General features: G+C 36.6%; 1 protein-coding gene across 36 annotated transcripts in view; it reads right to left on the bottom strand.

The window, feature by feature from the left end:
- The window catches only part of PRR16 (proline rich 16), a 155,315-nt gene that overhangs the window by 15,996 nt on the left and 118,926 nt on the right, over window positions 1-20,393 (bottom strand). For 3 of the 36 annotated variants that reach the window (XR_014951322.1, XR_014951311.1, XR_014951345.1), the window contains one exon: window positions 7-13,484. The exons of 3 other annotated variants lie outside the window; for them this stretch is intronic. The gene's annotated coding sequence lies outside the window, so the exon portion shown is untranslated. The remainder of the gene's footprint in view (window positions 1-6; window positions 13,485-20,393) is intronic. 30 more of the 36 variants (XR_014951314.1, XR_014951320.1, XR_014951337.1 and 27 more) reach the window with 25 other exon arrangements.

Here is a 20,393-nt window from a genome sequence, read left to right as displayed (position 1 = left end):
ACTTACCTGTTGGTAGCTAGGACACTAATTCGAGTTAAAGGATTAAATTCACACCTCTGGAGGAAAAGATAACAATTTTGTCACGTGCTTTTGCTGATTTATACCCAGAGTTACATCTTTCAGAGAGGAGGAAGATTACTTCTTTGCCATTAGCTTTGTGAATGTAGTCCCTCATTCACATTTCCTCATATTTCTTACTTGAACCATTTAAATTGACAAAGATTGTCAGATTGTCAAGGGGTAGGGCAGAATTTCTCTGTCAGACAAAAAAAAGGAATCTGAATTTGGTGTATGTAAACTTTCAGTTTTTTCCCCCAGCATTAAATGAAAAGATGAAATATTTAGTGAAACATATTTAACACTCAGAATTGTTACAGTGGCCTAGTGTAACCCAACAGCTTAGCAAACATGGTAGATTTGTGATATCACTGGCTTAGCAGGAAGTTGTTTTCCTAGTCAACTATTCAGAGTTTGACTCACATTCTTAATGAAAAAAAAGTGTTCTAAATGTCTTTTACTTTTAAACTGAAGACAGTCTTCATATCACTAAAACCACAAAACACTTTCTCAGCTATCACAGTTTCAGGCTTCAATTACATTTGGGCTAATGATTCCTGTATGTTATTACCTCATAAAGATCACCAAAAAAGACAGTATTGTCCTTGAATGCAGTTAAATTCTCAGGAACAAGATGAATATAGTACAACTAACATATACTGTTAAAATAATTATAATAATACTCATAAAAGAGAAAATATGAATAGTATTTGTTGTCAGAAAACAGTTTTTCCTTAAACTTAGACTCTGAATATAGTAAAATACAATGCTGAGCACTGTAGACATGAAGAGCAATATGATTCTTTCTTTTCCTCTGGGTTGCAATTCATAAACATAGTATCACGCTATCAATAGTTTAATCCTAGACTAAGTAATATGCAGTTCCACAATCCCCCCCCATGATACAGTGGGTTGACTAAAAAAGCTGGGAAAAAAATTGATAAACCATAATAAAGTTAAAATACTGTAATAATAATGAAAACAAAAACAACTGTAACAAAAGTGAGGCTAAAAAAAAAAAAAAAAAAAAAAGACAAATAAACTAAACCCCAAGACAGAAAAGTGACAGACAATTCAATCTGGCTCACCACCTGCTGACTGACATTCAGCCTGTCCTCAAGCTGTATGAGCACCTCCCACCCAACTCCCCGCCATGAGTTTATGGTATGGAATATCCCTTTAGTCAGTTTGGGCCACCTCTCCTGGTTTTGCTCCCTCATGGCCTCTTATGCACTTCCTCACTGGCAAAGCAGAGAAGCAGAGGAAGCTGAAAAGTCCTTGATTTTCGGTATGTACTACCTAGCAACAACTGAAACACCAGTGTGTTAATCAACATTATCCTCATTCTAAATCCAAAACACTACTGAGAAAAAAATTAACTCTATCCCAACCAAACCCAGGTGACTGCTTACAAAACCAGCAAGAGATTTATCAAGCATACTTGAATTTCTCCATCATCTCTGTCATTGAGCTGTCAACCCACACAATTTGATTAATTCCAAATCATTCAACCATATGACATCCACCCTCATTTAATCAACATTCTACCAAGGAAGAAAAGACTGCCTTTTTTTCTTTATACTAAATGTGCTAAAGATTAAGAACAATGAAAATATTTTGCACCTTTACACATTAATAAAGAATATGTTCAAATTAAAAATTATGGTTAAACTTGCTCAGTGGAATATTCATTAGGTGGCAATGCCTGCATTAAAAACCAGCTGTTCCTCTTGCTACCTCCCCCCAAAATCTACACTTGAAAACCATTATTGTACACATGAAGAAGTAAGAAGCTAGTGAAAAAACACCAGTTACTGAAAAAACCACCTGCCTACTAATTACAGACTCCTTATAGACTATAATCCTATAGTGTGTACTGTTTTTGATAGCAAGGCTGTACATTCAGATTTAATTCATCATTACAAAATCTTTTTGTTGCAGCATACCTTATCACTAACCTCATTGTAATAAAACCCTGACCTTCTTAAAGTCATTATCTGGGGGCTAGGGCTCAGATAATTTACAGGAAATAATTTTGTTCACTCACCTCCCTTCTTCTCTTCAGTACTTGGACAGCATCACCATGTCATTCTCTTCCTTCTACAGCATCATTATTTAGTCCCAAAAGCTAGAGAGTCAAAGAAACCAATGTTGCTGTTCTCCCCATTATTCAAAACTAGATAACCACTTCTTTCATACTAAAAAATAAATTTTACTTTGCTGTATTACCTGAAAACTGTCTACATCCTTCTGCTTTGTTCTGTTTATCAGTCTTCTTAAAAAACTGAGAGTGAGTCTAGTCCCACCTACAACAACATGGCCATGACCATACTGTCACAACAATATTGTCATGACCATGACCATTCTCATCATGGCCATGACCATATTGTCTCAGGACAAATTGCTATGCAGAACCCTGTGGATAGAAAATGTTAAGGGACAAAGTTACTAAGGGAAGCCTCCTTTCAGCCTCAGACCCACAAAATGTCTACACCATTCTCAGATAAATCCAGTGGCATGGTTGGAAGACACCAAGAAAATGATAGAGAAGACATCATCAACTTTGAAGTGATACGTGCAGTGAGAATGCCAATGATCACAGAAAGGAACACTTCCACTGAAGGTTTCTATGCTGGGCCTCATGCCTTTTATCAAGAAAAAATGAGAAAACAACTAGAAACATGTTCAATGGAGATTAACTGGATTTCTACTAAACCATGTAATTTCTGTATCATTGTAAATCTGGTAAAAGCACCTGAAAGTCTAGCCTAAAGAAAAGCATCATTATTTGGGCCATTTTAGCCCAGACACTGTAATTTGGACATATGTTATTATCTTTTGTAAGTACACTGCCAGCCAGAGCACATGCCCAGCAATTATCTATACTCACATATTCAGTACAACAGAAGTTTTTACTTTTTGAAAAAAAAAAAATACAAAAAATCATATAGTAATAAATCTTCCTAAACATAGTGCAAATATCTTATACATATTGTTTATATACTAATATAATGGCATCTGTTAAGTTGTTGTTATGTTTTGGTTGGCCAATTTCAGATTTCCTGGCCAATGCACCAATTAATGTTGTGGGTCTAAGGCTGACTAAACGCTAGTGCATCCACTAAAATATACTTACTAATTTCTTGCTATGAGATAGGATTAGGAGGAAGGCAAAGCAGGCTCAAAACTTAAAGAGTATAAAGAAAAGTTTATTAACAGACATAAAAGAATAATAAGAATCAGAATAAAACCTTCAGAACACTTCTCTCCCTACAATCCTTTCTTTCCCACTACCAATGTACAGAAACAATTCAGTCAGTTTATCACCTCTAGAACAGTCTTCAGTTCACTAAGTGAGAGGAGTCCCTCTTGTCATTTTATGGAGAGTTCTCTATAAGAAAACAGTTCTCTCATGGCGTTTAATTTCCATGAATAGCAGCCACCCAGGAATCTACAATTGTGAAGTCCCTCCCATCTTTTCACAGCCTTTCCACAGCTATGTTTATGGGCTATGTCATATAGGGTACTATTTTAAGGATGAACTGTTCAAGACCAAAGGTTCTCTTTATCTATCTAAGAGATCATCTTCATCTCTGGGAACAGAGGTTTTCTTCTTCTTTCCCTGGGGGTAAAGGGTCTTCATGACTTGTCTCTCTCTGTTCCAACTTCTCATGGGATCACAGCTACTTCAGCTGCTTGCTTTAGTACAGATGCCTTTGCTCATATCTACAATTTGAACACTTCATCCCCTGTTGCTATCACACTGGTGCGCTAGTGTGGAGGAAGGGTTTTAGAAAGGCCTTGGGAATGGAAAACTGAGGAAAAGATACATTTATGTATGCCCCATTGTTTTGGGAAAGTTTCGCTTCAGCATTCCTCTGTAAACCCCCTTCTCCCCACCCCTGAGCAGTTCCCATTGGATCTGACCCCTGGGGTGGTTCTGATGTGTCCAGGCTGGACACTGTCTCTATTGTTTAGACCTTATCTCTTAATTTTGCTGTATAAAACTGTATCTGGGCAATAGCCTGGGGCCTTTGGTCACTGCAACGCTTCAGGCAATACAATCTCTCTGGACAAGCATACCATTGGTCTCTCTTGGTCTCTTTATCTCGAACCCTAGCGGCGACTGAGGCAACGCCGCAGCTCGTACCGTGCTAACCCAGACGCTGCCTGGTAAGCCCAGGGCAGCGGGACCACGGCAGACCCCGGCCCCGGAGGGGACAGCTAGCCAGAGGGTCCCGGGGGCTGGGGAGGGACGGGGGAAAGCCGCAAGTGACCTCCGAAAGCCACAATCCCCCATACTTTTAAATGAGTTACACGGAAAAAGAGTCTGACGTATCAATTATATTCCTCCCCTCTTTGCCTGACAGCCGCTGGAGCCTGGCCCGACCGGGAAGCCAGGCTGGCCTTGTTACCTGTTCCCATTCTGGAAGGACAAGAGAGTGTTCCCGGTGTTTGTTAGTTTTAAAATGTGAATCTTACAGAGGCGGATCATGTTAATTGGCTATTAACATGCCTATTCTCAAAGCTAGCCAGCACTTGGTTCTGCTAGGCACAGAGAAGATTCTCAGCAGCTCTTCTCAAAAAAAATCACTTCTGTGGGTGGCTCCAATGCAAAACCAGTACAATTGTCTGTTGTATAAATGACTTATTCCTGAAAGATATAGAAATATTTAGATTCATACATAGACTGATTTATTTAGATTATCTCAAGCTTTTTATACTTTTAGGAAATATTAATTACAATGCTAATTCCCTCATTGAAGAATTACTAAAAGCAAAGGGAATGCTTCTCTAAAATTTTGGGGATTTTTGCTAGTTTCTATTGTCCAAGAAATCCTCATGATACCTATTGAGACATCTTTTTCTGTAAAAACTAAAACACCTAAATCTAAGCAACACATGATGCTAACAAATCCACCATCAAACTTTTTTTATAATTATTCCTACTTTTTTCATCAGAAGCTTCAGAAAATATATTTAGGTGTGATTGCCCATCCTACTGTTTCAATCCATAAATAATTTATTTGTCAATGAGCAAATAAGAAATCCCAGTTGCTTATTAGAAGTTTATCTTTCCAAGCTTAGAAGAGATTGAAAATGGCATGAAAAATGAAGATATTTACACATTACAAATGAAATGTACACATTTTCCTTTTCTTCTTTACACACTACAATTAATTTATGCATTGACAGTGTGTATGAGCTTCTACAATGGTATTCTTGTGATCTCACTAGCCTCTCCTAGCAACACTTCCTTAATGATATTATAAAGTTCTTCGTCATGCCAGTTTTGCTATCTCCAGAGCTTTCCCTATACAAAGTTCTACAAATATAATACTGAATAGAAAACTATAAATTATGTCAGAAAGTACATGAGAAAAATATTTACTAAATATGGTTAACGAACAGAACTCCAACTGTTTAAGCAGAGTATTTGTAGATATTTATTATATTTGTCTGCTTGCACATCAGAAGGAAGACCACCAGAACATTGAGAGCTACTGTAATTTTTATAGTGAGAAGCATGCAATCAATGTCAGAGGCAATGTGCTAATCAAGATATAAAACTAATAAAATCTCCTGCTTGTTACTTATGTACTACTGGCCAAATTTATGTAGTGCTTGTCCTAGTCAAATTCCAAACAGTTTAGATTTGAAAGAATTAATATTGTAGGACCAACAACATGCAATCAAGCCTTTGGTTTTTTTGTTCTTTGGTGATTTTTGTTTTGTTTTGGTTTTGGGGGTTTTTTTGTTGATTCAACTAGTTTCCAGTATAGCTGATATCTAAGCAGCCAAAGTTACAAGGTAACAGGTACCAAGTAACTTGTCATCACAGAAGTCAATAACTTACAATATGGGTTGCTACAATGAATGCAAAAAATGAAAAAACTCCAATTAAAAAAATGCTAATAGGGAAAAGAATGTCACTGGAAAAATACCTAATGATGTATCCTGGGAAATCCTGTCAGTCTTGTTCACTGGTCAGAAGCATGTCACCTTTTAAAAGAAGTACACATAAATTTTAAGTAGAGTAGTTTGTATAGGATGCACATGAAGTATATCTAAATTAGCATTTTTAGAATTCCTCAGACATGCTTTTGGCAGTGACAGTACATTTCTGTTTGCCATTTCAAATTTTAGAAACATTTTCATCAGGTAATTTTTCTTTACATGACTTTCTTTTCCTTTCATTTTTGGATCCTTAGGTGTTAGAAAACTGTTTTAGTGGTATCGTAACATGTATTTTAAGATAGAATTGGTTATGCCAAATGTGAACACAGTCCTGGGAAGCTTATTTATTTTCTCATGACTTTTTGGATATGTTATAATACTTTTCATGAGAAAAGTACTCACAAATATTTCTGGGAGGGTGGTTTTGATCCATTTTGTCCCTCAGATACATGTTTACCAGCTCCCAGGAAATTATTCTCTCAAAAAATCATCTTGTACTTTACTAACATGCTTAAAAAAGCAAGAATTTTTCAAGAAGATGACACCAGCTTTTTCTTTGTAGAGTATAAACTTTGAGCTATGCATTTAATTTGAAATTAAGAAGCTATAGCTTGTCCCAATATTTATTTGCAGACGGGCTTCTAATGTAGATTTGCTTAAAGAGCAAGTCTAAATACACATAAATGCTTGCTTATCAATTGTAATAGAATATGTATGTTGATATGTAAACATAAACATTCATATCTGTATTTATGCATTATTTATGTGTCTTATGTATGTATATACATATAATGAAAATATATACATATTAATTCTCTCTTTCCTGGGCTAGATGCCACACAAATCTTGGACAATACCCAGAAGACTGCGGCCAGTTAAACTGTAGTTTGCAAGGTCACATCCACAAGCACAAGTGGCCACTACAGTTGTGCCAACAGCAGCAACTCATGTGAGAATTACACTGGGTGGTCTCTATATACAGAAAAACTCACACTTCAGCTTAGTTTCATCCATAGCAAATACATCCTAATGATACTCTGGAAATTACTGAGAACTGACAAATACTTTAATGTCTGGGATGGTTCTTCAAGAGAAGACATCAATTGTTTAGCTGTAAGTTCATTTAAAAAGAAAAGTACTTGAGCATTGCTTCATGAGGGGTTATGAAATAATTTGTACCATATGCTCAGTAGACAATAATCAAACCATAAATTCAGTCGAGCATATGAGGCACTTCACTCTGTAAAAGAAAATTTGGCTGCATTTCTGGTTTGGTTACAGTTTTTTTTGAGATCCAAGCAATAACTTTAATCAACATTTTACAAGCTAGCATTTTATTTCACTCTGTCCTTTTCAGGCTCTACAGATTTCTGTTTATTTTCAGAAGTGAATAATCTGAAATACTCAACATACAAGCCAAAACACTAAAAAAGAGTTTTGATGCTTGTTGAGGTTTGGCTACACTTGTGAAACAAATAAACCCTACACTGTTAGTGGTGAACAACTTGTTTCTTCAGCATCCTTCCCTGAGTATGGAGGGATGCAGATGAACATCTACCTAAACCTGAGGCCTACTGATGCTTTCTCAGATTAAAGCTGTGTATCTGAGATGCTCCAAGGGAATCTCCTATGGTCCAGGGAACCCACCTATTCATTCTTGCAGCATTTCTTTTAACATAAGAGCTAGTGTCATGGTTTGACACTGGCACAATGCCAGTGCCCCCATGAAAATGCAATCTCTCAATTGAATGCTGTGAAACGCAATCGAGAACAGAGCAAAGCAGGCCCAAGCTTAATAACAGAAAAAAACTTTATTAAGCTACTACTATAAAAGGAAAAAAGAAAGGAAAAAAAAATAACACACAAAGATCAAAATGAAAACCTTGCAAAAGCATTCCTCCCCCCACCACCCAACTCCAACAAACCACAGTGAGACACAATCTGGACACCAATCAGGTTTCCACCCTCCAGACAATTGATACTCAGTCCATCGAGGGAACAGAGTCTCTCCTGTGCCACAGACCCCCCAAGAAAACACAGCTCCACATCCTGTGTTTCCATGTCACACATGGAACCGCCCGGAGAAAAAGTTTGCCATGGTGACCTTGCTCCTTTCCCTGCACAGTGCTCTCACCACCAATGCATGGATGGACAGACTGCTTTTAGGATTTTTCCTTTCAAGGATGCCCTGCCAAGAGGGGAGAAAACAACAGTTCAGTTTTTTCATTGTTTGGGACCACAGTCCCCCCCCATTTTTCCCCTGGGGACGAGGGTCCAAGAACAGAGATCTTCTTCTCTTCTCCTTCTCTGAGGACAGAGGGCACCACCACAAACCCTCTAACTTTCCTCTGTTCGCTCCACTTCTGTCTTTTCCCAGCTGAAGCAGGTCTCTTGACTCACTGGCATCCTCCCAAAATACAGTCTCTCTTGAAGGAGAAAATTGATTTCAGTCAGTGGCTACCAAGGAAAAAGTCCAGCCAAAAGCCACTCCTTGTCCCCCTCCCATCTAGAATTTCTCCTTCTAATATCCCAGGGTCCAAACTCTCTTTCTCTTCCTCTCTTTCAAACCGAGGAGGGGAAAAAATTCACAAGGCTTTCATTTCTCAAGGAAGGGTTAAAAGTCCTGACTCCCTGGCTGGCTCTCTGCCCGGATTCTCCGGTGGCTCCTACGCACTGGGCACCTTGCGGCCCCCCCGGCTCCTCCTTCCCCTCGGTGAAATTGCTGACAAGACTGCTGCTGTCTCTTTCTCTCTCCCTCTCGGTAGAGAAACTCTGGTGGGGGGGGACAGAGACATCCCAGATTTCTCCACCCTTCCATCTGCTGGGGCCAGCCCGATTCCAGTCCCTCCACCCTTGGCCCACCTCAGTAAGGCCATGGGCCTTCCCCTCCCCACCAGCCACGGCCGGGCAGGGGAGAGGCTGCACTGCGGCTGAGCGGAACCAAAGAGAGCGAGTTCCCCTGGGAATTCTGCTTTTAACCCCTCTGTGTTCTCAGAGGCGTGTCCACCCTCAATTGGTCAATATCCAAATTGACCTCTTCCTTCTGAAAAATTCTTTTTCTGTGTCAAACCATGACAGCTAGGTAATACTAGATACTATTTTCATATACCCTTATTTTTGCCTTTATTTTCATGCTGAGTCAAAGCAAATTTCCTTAATTAGTTTGAATGCATATCTGTGTCAACTAGAGGTAGAACAAAGATTAGTAAAATAAAGAGATGCAACATTTTATTTCTAATGATTTGTAAAGTATATTTACTAAAACACTTGGGAAGTTGCTTACAAAGTTTGTCTAGGTAGTTTCACATAGGCCATATCAGAGTAAGTAAATATTGAAACAAAAAATATCACGGATGAAGCAGGCTTGCATTTGGAATTGCTACCAAAGTATGTCATATCCAGTATCTAGTTCTGGGAAGTTCCTTATCAGTACTGCGTCCAATACCTCTTTAATTAATTTGAGGGCCTTGCAATCTCTGCCTTACAGTTCTTGGCAGAAAGTTAAAACATGGAAGGTCTGGTATGTAAGAAAATATACTAGCACCCAGTTCCCCATGTAAGTCAATATTTTTTCTGTAAAAATTCAGATATCCTGTGGCATGCTTTTAAAACAGTCAGTACCTGGAGCTGACTATATGACAGAAAACAGGAAAATAATAAACATCCCCGTGAACCTGCACTCAATGCATAAAAATAAATTACTTTGGTATACAGCATAATCTACTTGAGAAAGGAAAAAATCTTTTATTAGTCAGGGAAAGGGACATTAAAATCACTACAACTGACAGTTCACAAAGAATAGTTAAATGCTTTAAAAGACTTGCATCTGCTATTATTAAAAACGAAACTTTCAATTTTTATAGTTTAGAGGTTTTTGTATAATTATATGTCTTAAAATGACCTGTAAATGGTTTGAAAATCATTCTCCCCAGAGTACATCTTCCAGTTGACAGGAGTAACCTTTTCTTACTCAGCCTGAAGCTAAGAAGGATAGATGATAAGTGAGCAGGCAGCCCTCCACCTCCTTATTTTTTTAAAAAAAACCCAAAAACTATATGGGTGAAAAGAGACATGTAGGACACAATGTAACTATCAATATTTCTGCCTTTTATTTTCTTTGACATTTACTGATCTTTTATCTATTTCAAATTACTCAAGCAATCCATCAGCCTTGTAAGATTAGGCCTACTTTGCAAGCCAAAAGGACTTAAAAGACATAAAAAAAAAATCTATAAATTCTTTGATGCATTTTTTTTCTAGCTAACCACTTGCTGTTCATTACTATGTGCTTTTACAGGATTTATTTTTGCCTTTATCATTTGGCACAAATATTTTGCCAAACAAGAAAAAGTATTAATTTCACTGATAGTAGATATATGGAGATTACTGAAATTACATTATCCTGTTCTCCCTAAACACGCCAATGTGACTAAAGGCACACAGTAATTCATTATTATTACTATTATTTATTATTATTATTATTAATGAATATTACTATTCATTATTATTCTGGTTAGTCAAAATACTCAAATTCAATTAATTTCTTTAAAACTGGTTTCTGTGAGGTTGCTGGACACTGGGATATTCTATCTTTGTTTCTAGGAAGCTTTCGCTACTAGAAATGATTGAGTAGCTTTCAATTGAATCTGGGGCAGAAATCTCAAAATCCAGTAGAGGTCCTCAGTCCAATGAATAGAGTTTACTACACGCCTCAACAGCTTGTTGGAAGACTTCCCACCCACCCAGCCAGAGCCCTTTTCCAGCAGGCAGAATAGTAAGAGTTCCATCAACTGCTTGAGTCTTTCTGCACTGTGAAATAAAAATATTAATACTTCTATGAATTCATTTACCAAGATTTACTCAGTTACTTTCTTGAGCTTCTAAGGAAATCATGGTATAAGGAAGAAATGGAATATAAACCACAACAGAGACTAAATATATTTTTAGATTGGAAGGTGAAAGTAATATTGGGATATTATTTGGTATTTTCATATGCATTGTACTTTCAGCAGCATATATGCACGAAAGAGATCAAACTGGCAAGACATTTACATTGAAGACATTTGGAAGTCTCCTTATGGAAAAACACTACATGTTTTCCAGGAAAGTTAACCTTGAAAAGAGCTCTAATTTTTGATTACTCTACTAGAATGTACGTGCTTATAAATGTACGTGATTATAAAAATAAATACAGGAATTTATAACTTTTGCAAATATACAATGATTTAATGCAAACTTCCCCTTTCAGGGATCAACTTATGTTTCAACAGCTCTTGCAAATACCTGTATATACACAATAGATGGTCCTCTGCATCCTCTTTTAAAATCTACTTATTAGCTTTCTTATCCCCTACTCAAAAAAAGAGGAAATAGCAGTTTATTAGAAATATCAGTATTTACATTCTTCTTAGGCACTTTTATGCCTTTTAGTTTATTTTGAGCAGTCCTAGAAATGAGCTTCCAGAATGTGATTACATAGCTGTGACATAACATTGTTATATGTGTTACAGATCATGTTATAGGAGCAAAAGGGGAAGGAAAGACTGCTGAGTCTATAACTTGGAAAATTCCCTCTGTTCCAGACATAATGCACGCTGTATTGTTTTCATAGTGGCTTTTCATTTTTTGGGGGGTTTTTGTTTAGTTTTTCTGTGTCCACATGTGTGTGTGTGTGTGTGTGTGTGTATGCATGGAAGTGTACAAAGAATTGCATTTTGGACAGCAAAATGGAGAAGTATTTACTGGAAATTCTTACCTGGTTAAAATAGTCATGAAAAATAAAATGGCTCCATGTTTCTCCTGCAAACTCAAAGAGCAAAGTTGTAGCTTTAGCGTGATGGAATTTTCTTGTCCCAGATTGAAAAACAAGATGTATTCTATTTACCATCTATATGGCAGTTGTCTTGTGTTAAGTGGGCAGTTTTTCCTTATCTCTTCCACAAGCAATCCTCCTGGGAGACACCTGCTGACAATGGGCCGTTGAGTGTCACTGCATGACTGATAAGAAGTTTAACATCCCATTGTGAGATGCTCTGGCCAGAGGGAGGAGCCAAGCATTCCTATCTGCATATTGTCTTGAGATTCTGGCCCACCAGCACCACTTTTTCTGTGCTGGATTTTCCCAGAGGAACAGCTGCCTCTTCCATTGCCTTTTCATAGGAAGACTACACCCTTTTCTACAGGATCACTACTCCAACAGAACCACACCTGGCACTCCAGGAGGACTACAGCCATAATTCCCAATTGGACTGCTGTCCAACAGCGTGTCAGGTTGTATTCTGACTCTGTCAGTGTTGTTTTGGTTTACTGCATTGTTTATTTTATGTTTTTATTTTCTTCCCTCATAAAGAACTATTATTACTATTCCCATATTTTTGCCTGAGAGCGCCCCTTAATTTCAAATTTGTAACAATTTGGAGGGAAGGGGTCTACATTTTTTCATTTCAGGGGAGGCTTCTGCCTTCCTCAGCAGATACCTATGTTGCTAAACCTAGGCAAACTTTCTTCACTACTGATATTTAAAAATATATTATTCCTCAGAATCACTTCCCTTTAAAGTTATCTAAGCATCTCTTAACTCTTAATATCTCAAAGAGCATCTAGGTAAGAGCAATACAATAATTTTTTAGTGTTGAAAACTGGAACAACTGCTTTTATGTCCAATTCTTGTATTTTGTAGCCACAAACATGTCCTGGATAATAACCTGAAGCATCTGTATCAATAATTGGAACAACATAGTTGTTGGAACAACATAGGAAATGTTTGCAAAGGAATACTGAACTTTCAAAATACATTCCCTAGATAACAAAAAAGGCATCAATTTATAAGCATCACTGAAAGTCAAGATACTAAATTTACTTCTGTAAACAGTTTTACCTGTGCCATAGCAATTTTCCAATAAGAAAACAAAGAAACAGAAGAACAGGAAGAAATATAGGAAATTCTTAGCATGTGAGCATATAAATCACTACACTAACCTCAACTGTAAGTCAGCAATCAGCTGAAAGCTCAGTGATGTTGTAAGAAAATTTTCATGTACTGTATCAAAACTGCAAAATATATAATGTACAAATAACAAGCTGCCAGTTCATTTCTGAAAAGCCTTTTTCCATACCACCACCAGACTCCATTTTGAGTGGTCTTACCACTCCACCCACCAACACAGAGTGTGTGCTGAACAGTAAATTGCTAGTTACAGCTTTCTGAAATTTTCCATTAAAAGTCTCAGGATAACCAAAATTATTTTACTTTGAGAACCAAATTTTAGACTATTTTAAGGAATGTCTAAACTTACTCCAGGAGAGAACGGTTGGCTCAGCTGCCTTTGTTGCTGCAATGAGTGTCAGGTAACTCCACTCATCCACAAGAGAATATGGCTTTACTCAAAGGACTGTGGGGAGGGAAGTCAAAGAGTCAGAACACTTCACCTCCTCTGCAGCTTGTGAGAAGTCAGCTTCTGGTGTAGGACCTGAGAAGGAAGACAGAATTTGCTGAGGTTTTCACTTGCTGTTTATGGCTGTTGAGAAAGAAGAACAGCTGGCACAAAGCATGACCTGGCTGGTGATAACATTTGCAGAAGCAGCAGCTCAGGGTCTGAAGGAGATCTAATGGGAAACTGTGGCTAATGGGGAGGCTTTAGGGGTAATGCCCCAAATGAGTGCCCTTGGAAGTACATACATAATTGCTGGACACACTGAAGAGGGTGTGTTTGTGGAGGCTGCAAAAAGAGAAATTCACCCCATCCCTCTAGCATAGGATACAGATGAAAAAACAGTTACTCTGTCCTTTCAGCATGATACTTGTCTTGCTTTTCCAAAATCCAATGATCATCTCAGTACTCTATTTTTTTTGCAGCACTTTCCACTACCAAATCTCAGAGCAGCCATGAGCAGCTGAAGCCATACTGCTACATACAGAAACACAGAGCATGCTTCAGACACAAGGAAGCTGTGAGTTCAAAATGCCTCAGGCAGAGAAAAGAAGTCAATTTGGATTTCTCTTATCTCTAGCAACAGAGGCAAAAGAAAAGGCAGTCTATAAACACCATCTCCTTCTCCAGCAATTTGTAAACCTAGCACATCTGTCCCATGCTTTATTTATGAGTGAATGAAAAACAATTGGATTTGTGTCAGAAAGACTATCTAAATGCTGAAAGGAATTAAACATTTCAGTTTTTCATTTTGACCACACAAATTCACCGTTCATGTTTACTTTCACTACAAGTCAAAATCCACTGTCTTAGAGTTATAATTGAAAGGATGGATACAAACAAACCCTTTGGCCCTGCTGGCTTGCATTACTTGAAACAATGCCACCTCAGATGGTGAAAATATTGGAAAACTAAAACTGCCACTTTTCTTTTTCTTTTTGATGACTTGGACTCTGAGACCAGTACTGTGTTAACTATATTTCTCTTGTTTCTAATTTCAAGAGAAATGTCACTGTAGAGCTATAGGTAGCAACCAAACAGTGAACCTTCTATTTTGCCTGTGGGCTGAAGTAAAATTATATACTAATTAAAAAAGGGAATTACATGGTATGCAAGGATTTTCTGCAGTAGAGATTAGAGGTGAATAATTCTTTCCATGCATTATTCTCCTTCCTTTACCCCAAAAATAGCCCCCATAAATAAGAAATCTCAAAAACTGCAAACTTTAAGAGTTAGCTGAACACTGTACTAACTGATAAGGATGCATCAGAAGTAGTTAAAATGTATATTGTGTTTTAGAAGCTTTAATTGAAATGTAAGTCTTCTGCTGTTGAGATAGTAATTCTTTTATAAATCTATGTATAGAAGCAATTATTAATAATTTTATTTTTATTGAAGATGTCTAATAGTGGCACTACAGAAACTAAGTTGGATGATAGCATCTCAGATAATGTTCTTCCCCTTTAAAAATAAGCAATCAGGAAAAAGTAACATAAAGAAGGATCTTATTGCAGAAGGATCAATATGCTCTTGATCTGGTTTAAGACAATACCATAAAGTTCCCTCTCAGAAAATCACAGGAATAAACAAATAAACTCCCTTTGTTTACTAGGATTTTGACATAAAGGCCTGTTAATGGAGATAGAATTAGAAGGAAAATCCAAAGAAGTTATTTATGTTTTCTGTATTTATTAAAATGTAATTCCTGTTGTTGATTCATATAGAAACATGAAGAATAATAATCATTAGTAGAATTTTAATTTCTCATGTAATTTTCCACATAATTACAGAGTCTATGTTTAAAAGTACCCTAAGGTGACATATTCTTAGTAAATTTAAAATGTGTCTTATACCCAGGAACTGCTTTTATTCATAAATATACTGGGTACCTTTCAGTACTTACAAAAATGCATGGGTACTTCAAAAACAAATTTTAAAACATCAGCTGAAGCAATTATTGTTTGTTTTAAGGCTTTTACAATAGATTTTTTTATCTAATTCCTTCTGTCATACCTTAGTAGGGATAAATTGATGGGTTTTGATGGACGATACGGGAATAAAATTTGTATTAACTGTTTCATGCTGAATAATTTATGCTTCATGTGATCTAATGCAGATTGATTTCCACCTTTCAAACAAAACTTTAATACAGAAGCTACATGAAAGGAACACTGCATCTATCTTTGGGTTGTTCCACTCTCTTCATCATGGTGATGCCTCAGAGCAGGTGGACACCTCCCCACCTACCTAAGCTGTGCACCTGGGCTGACAGAAGAGCCTGGACACAGGTGGGAGATCTGCTCCAGGAAGAAGAGCTGCAGACACAGCCCCATGGCAGAGATAGGGATGACTTGTACTGCCTCTTTGGAGTTCCCTATAGTGCGTCTCCACCCCCACCACAGGGCGCAGACACAATAGCTGTCTGGGCTTGCTGTTCTTGCCTGAACATTTTCCTGTGTCCCACCTCTCTGGCAAGTCTCTGCTCCTCTGAGGGCAGGCAGGCTCACAGCCAAGGTGCAGCAATTCAGTGTGGTACACACTCTTACTTCGGAAAATCACATTCTGAAAAATTCAGTATTTTCAGAATTGAAAATGAGTATTGTCATTTCATTTCTTCTGGTATTTTCTGGAATATTTCTATCAAGGCATTACTTAACAAAGGTGGAATTCGCTTCTTGAAAAAATGCAAATGTCCTCTCCAGGGAAATGTATATTCATAGTCTTGAAACCTTCTCAATAATGTTGATCCTTACTGCTACTGTTACATGACTACTTCGAATAACTAGAAGACACTCCAATATTTCTGACCTTCTCCCAAAGAGTGACACTCTTGTAAAACATTAATGTACAAATGGGTCTATTCATGTAATCTCTCTGGACTTTAATACTTCCATACGCATTTATGGTCCCAACATTCTAACTCCTAATCTTAACTTAGGTATTTTTCTCTTCATTGGCATAAAATACATATGAACTTGACACATGTGAATGAGGTGATAACCTCAGAATGGATTGTTCCAGTAATGCAAATGTATATAAATTTAGGTAATGCTACAAGTAGACTAAATTTCTGTCAACAAATGGAAACTTTTTATTTTGTGAGACATCTGAGTTGCTAGCAATCCCCTCTCCAGTTTCTCACTTATACTAATTGTACTTTCAGCATGGCTGCTCAGCCCTTTGCTCTTGCATTGTTCAATGCCCATTGACTGTTCTGACAAGGCTTCAACAAGGACAGCATGCTCCCTATCTATCACATGCATGTACCTTCTTCTCACAAGTTTACATCACTAATGAGTTACAAAATTAAAACATTCATTGGTTACACAGCCAAAAATTCACCTCTATTTTCTGTCATAGTTTCCTCTTTGTTATGAATTCTCACGGTCTTTGGAAAAGTCATTGAGACACTCATGTAGCTTCTTTCTGTTGTTCCTAATGAATTCCTCAGTCAATGCTGACCCAGTGTGGGCTCAGCAATGGATTTGCACTGAGAAACATGTTTTAGCTAACCATGTGACATCTACTAGAGTTGCTGAAAATACTATGGTTTTCTAAAGCACAAGCATTACATTACAATGAATTTACAGAGTTTCTCATGGCCCAGTTCAACCTCAAAGAAAAATAGATTTAGGGAAGGAAATTAAATTGTTTAGTTAATAGTTAATAGTTAAATAGTTTGTCTCCTTTTTGATAAATTACATGCCCTGCTTCAATTTAAATAATAAAAAGAAAAAGAGATATTGATATGTCCAAGTAATATTCCTATAAAATATGAAATTTATAGACATATTTCTTAACAATTAAAACAAATGCACTTACAAAAATAATTTGAAATTGTATTTCCAAGTATCGGTGGGTTTTTTTCCCTGTTTCTTTTCTAAAATCCATGGTTAATTAACAGTAACAATGCAATTTGGCCCTGCTGTCAAATATCACAGCATTAATTATTACAGAAAATACATAAAACTGTGATACCAAAATCCTAATGCACAGGAGAGTTATTCAGTAATTTTAAGAAGGTTTTAGCAAGAAAGTCTAGGTTGAACATAACAACTAAGATGATATTTTAATGTCTCTACATCATTAACTACTTTAGGGTGTATTTCAGACTTACAAAGCTATCCCACTTTGTACACATGGCAGAAATCACATAGCAGGCCAAAACTTTTTAAATAATGTATTTAATAATTTATTTATAGGATATCTAAATGCAAATAGCTGCAAAGTACTGTAATAGATGCTCTCATAACTCAGGGTTTAGTGAGGGAATGCTTATGCAACTTAAAATTTCAATGTTTTAAACTTACACTCTATAGCTTTATCTAACCTACAGGGATTAATTGTAACATTTCACAGTAACTATCAGGAGGTATATTTTCTTTATCGCCTATTTAATTTCAACACAACCTGTTCAATGCACAGATAACTGTTATATTGATGCATTTTAAAGGTAATATGAAGATATTGTAAGACTCTTCAGAGCAGTTAGTAAATTTATTATATTTGCTTAAGCCATCCACCTGATTGAGTGTCAAAAAATCCACTAGTCTTCTTGAAATTTTCTGGTAACCTTATTTCTGTTTAGACACTAAGCTTTTTTACTGATGAATTTTCTGTAAAATACAAATTTCAACAATCTGAAGGTGCAGCCAACATGTCTAAACATAAGAATCTGTAGATCATACAAGATTTGTACTATCAGAAAAAATACATGATCATACTAACATATCTGTAGTCATCTTTAAATGTTATAATTTGTGACGATTATAATTTGGACACTGCAAAAAAAGTAGTTTTCTTCATGTTTCACCTTACCATTCACATTTTCATAACAGGTATATTCTTAAAATAATTTTATTCATTTAAGCATTATTATCTAATTCTGGTCATAACCACAGGGCTGAAATTGGTTTGCACTTATCCCAAATGCCTGCATTTTATAAAGCTGGTGACATAATAGACCATGACTCTGAAAGATGTTCTGGCCTACAAACATTTTGGTCTTCATTAGAGACACACAGAGGACAGATAATGTGTCATTTTTAACTAACTCTCAGCTGAAAAAAAATATTTCAATTTAAACTATTTTCTCAGTAATTGAAATTCTAGAAGTTTCTCCTCCAACAAACATCTCCATAAGAACTCAGAAATGTGTACTGTCTGAAATTAATTTCTGCTCCAGAATTAATTTCCTCCTGTAACCAGACTTGTTCTTAAATTCATCATCATTAACACCCCAAACCACTAATACTGTTTTCTGTCTGATCCATGTAGTTTCCAAGAGAAGGAAAACCTGGGGACTCTTCCCATCCCTACTGGTGATCCCGAAATGATAAAAATGCTAAATTATTTTCCAATAATCCCCCATATCTCAGAAAGGCAAAAAATACATCCTACAACTCACTATGAAGGATATTGCAAGATAAGCTTATTGTTAAGGATGTAAGTACAGTCTGAGAGGTTTCTGTGCCTGAAAGAGTCAAATGGCACAGCCATGAAGATGTTGCACCACCATTTTCACAGTGATTTCTAATAAAAGGTATTTATGGAAAAAATCTCTGTAGAACTTATCAACACAGCCTGTAAAGAGAAATCTCAGATACCCTTTTGATTTTAAGAGCATTCAGCAGAGATAATGGTACCAATTTATCCTATCTGCTTGGAGAACCTTCTGGGAGCATACTGGATTTTTATAATCTGTAAAGTTTATATACCCTCATTTCACTGTGGCATCCACTATAGGAAGTGATATTCCTCTGAGCACCATCTTCCCCAAATCTCAGTGTTCCAGTGAGCCAGGACAGCAAAGAAGCAAAGACAAACACAGTGAGGTGATCAGAATAGAACTATTACTATTAAATCATATGCATGATATTAGAACTGTAGTCTGTAATATTGCTATCAGGAAAATAATAGAATGCCCTCCACAGCAAAGTGAAAAAGCTTGTACGTTCAAAAGTACAAAATAAAGCTGCATTTTGTGGAGTGGAAGAAATGGTAACTGCTGGGAGACTAAAACATAACAGAAAATGCAGAAAAAGCCTGCTTGGGCTAAACTGTATTTTGATTTTCATCATAAAGGATGCAAATAAGACAGAATTTAATCCAGTTGTATATATAAAAATATAGGTGTAAACCAATCAAAACAATTCAGAACAAGTGTTCTCATGGGTGAATATATCTAAAGAAAAACTGTTATGCATACCAAACTAAAATTTCTAAGACACAAGATAATATACAGAAATGCCATATTTATCAAGATTTTACTTTGCTTTATAGGTAAGTATCATCAGCCAACTGAAAGTATGACTTCTGTTATGTATATTCCATGTAAAGCAATTTCAACTAGACTATACCAAATTTTCAAGAAAAGCAACAACTTCCAGTAAAATTGAACAGAAAGAACACTGCCCTGTCAAAGTGAAATATGGCAACATGAAATAGAAAATAACAACTTTGGTTTTGTTCCTAGACATATCTGAAGTTTGCCAATAGTTATTAGAATTTCAGGTAGTGGTGTGGTAGAAAGCCACTAATTTATCTTAGAAGGCTCATTTGAAGTTCACCTATCCCTATGTTACATGCCGCAAATAAACCTGGTAACACAGATGCCCAGGAAAAAAGCATAAGTACAAAATTGTAACTTACTACCTTTAAATGTCTATTTTTAGTGACTACTGAATACTGGAGATGCCTTTACTCACTAAAAAGCTGAAATTTGCAACCTAATGTGTTCTGGGCTTTGTAGATAGGCAAAAGACATTTGCAGGGCTGAGCCACTTTGCTTTGCTGACATTCACAGCTGACTGAGATTCAGAAACAAGCACTTGTGTAAATAATTTCTCTGTGAACATAGATTTTCATAGTAAAAACTGACCATATCAAATCTACTTGAAGAGCCCTTTTTCTTTTTTTCTTTAATCCATCTAGAGAATGCACATAGAA

This window comes from Lonchura striata, chromosome Z (genome assembly GCF_050655825.1).
Source record: "Lonchura striata isolate lonStrDom1 chromosome Z, ASM5065582v1, whole genome shotgun sequence".
Lineage (NCBI taxonomy): Eukaryota > Metazoa > Chordata > Aves > Passeriformes > Estrildidae > Lonchura > Lonchura striata.
Note: the sequence above shows the minus strand (reverse complement) of the source record. Positions and strands in the feature narration are given on the sequence as shown.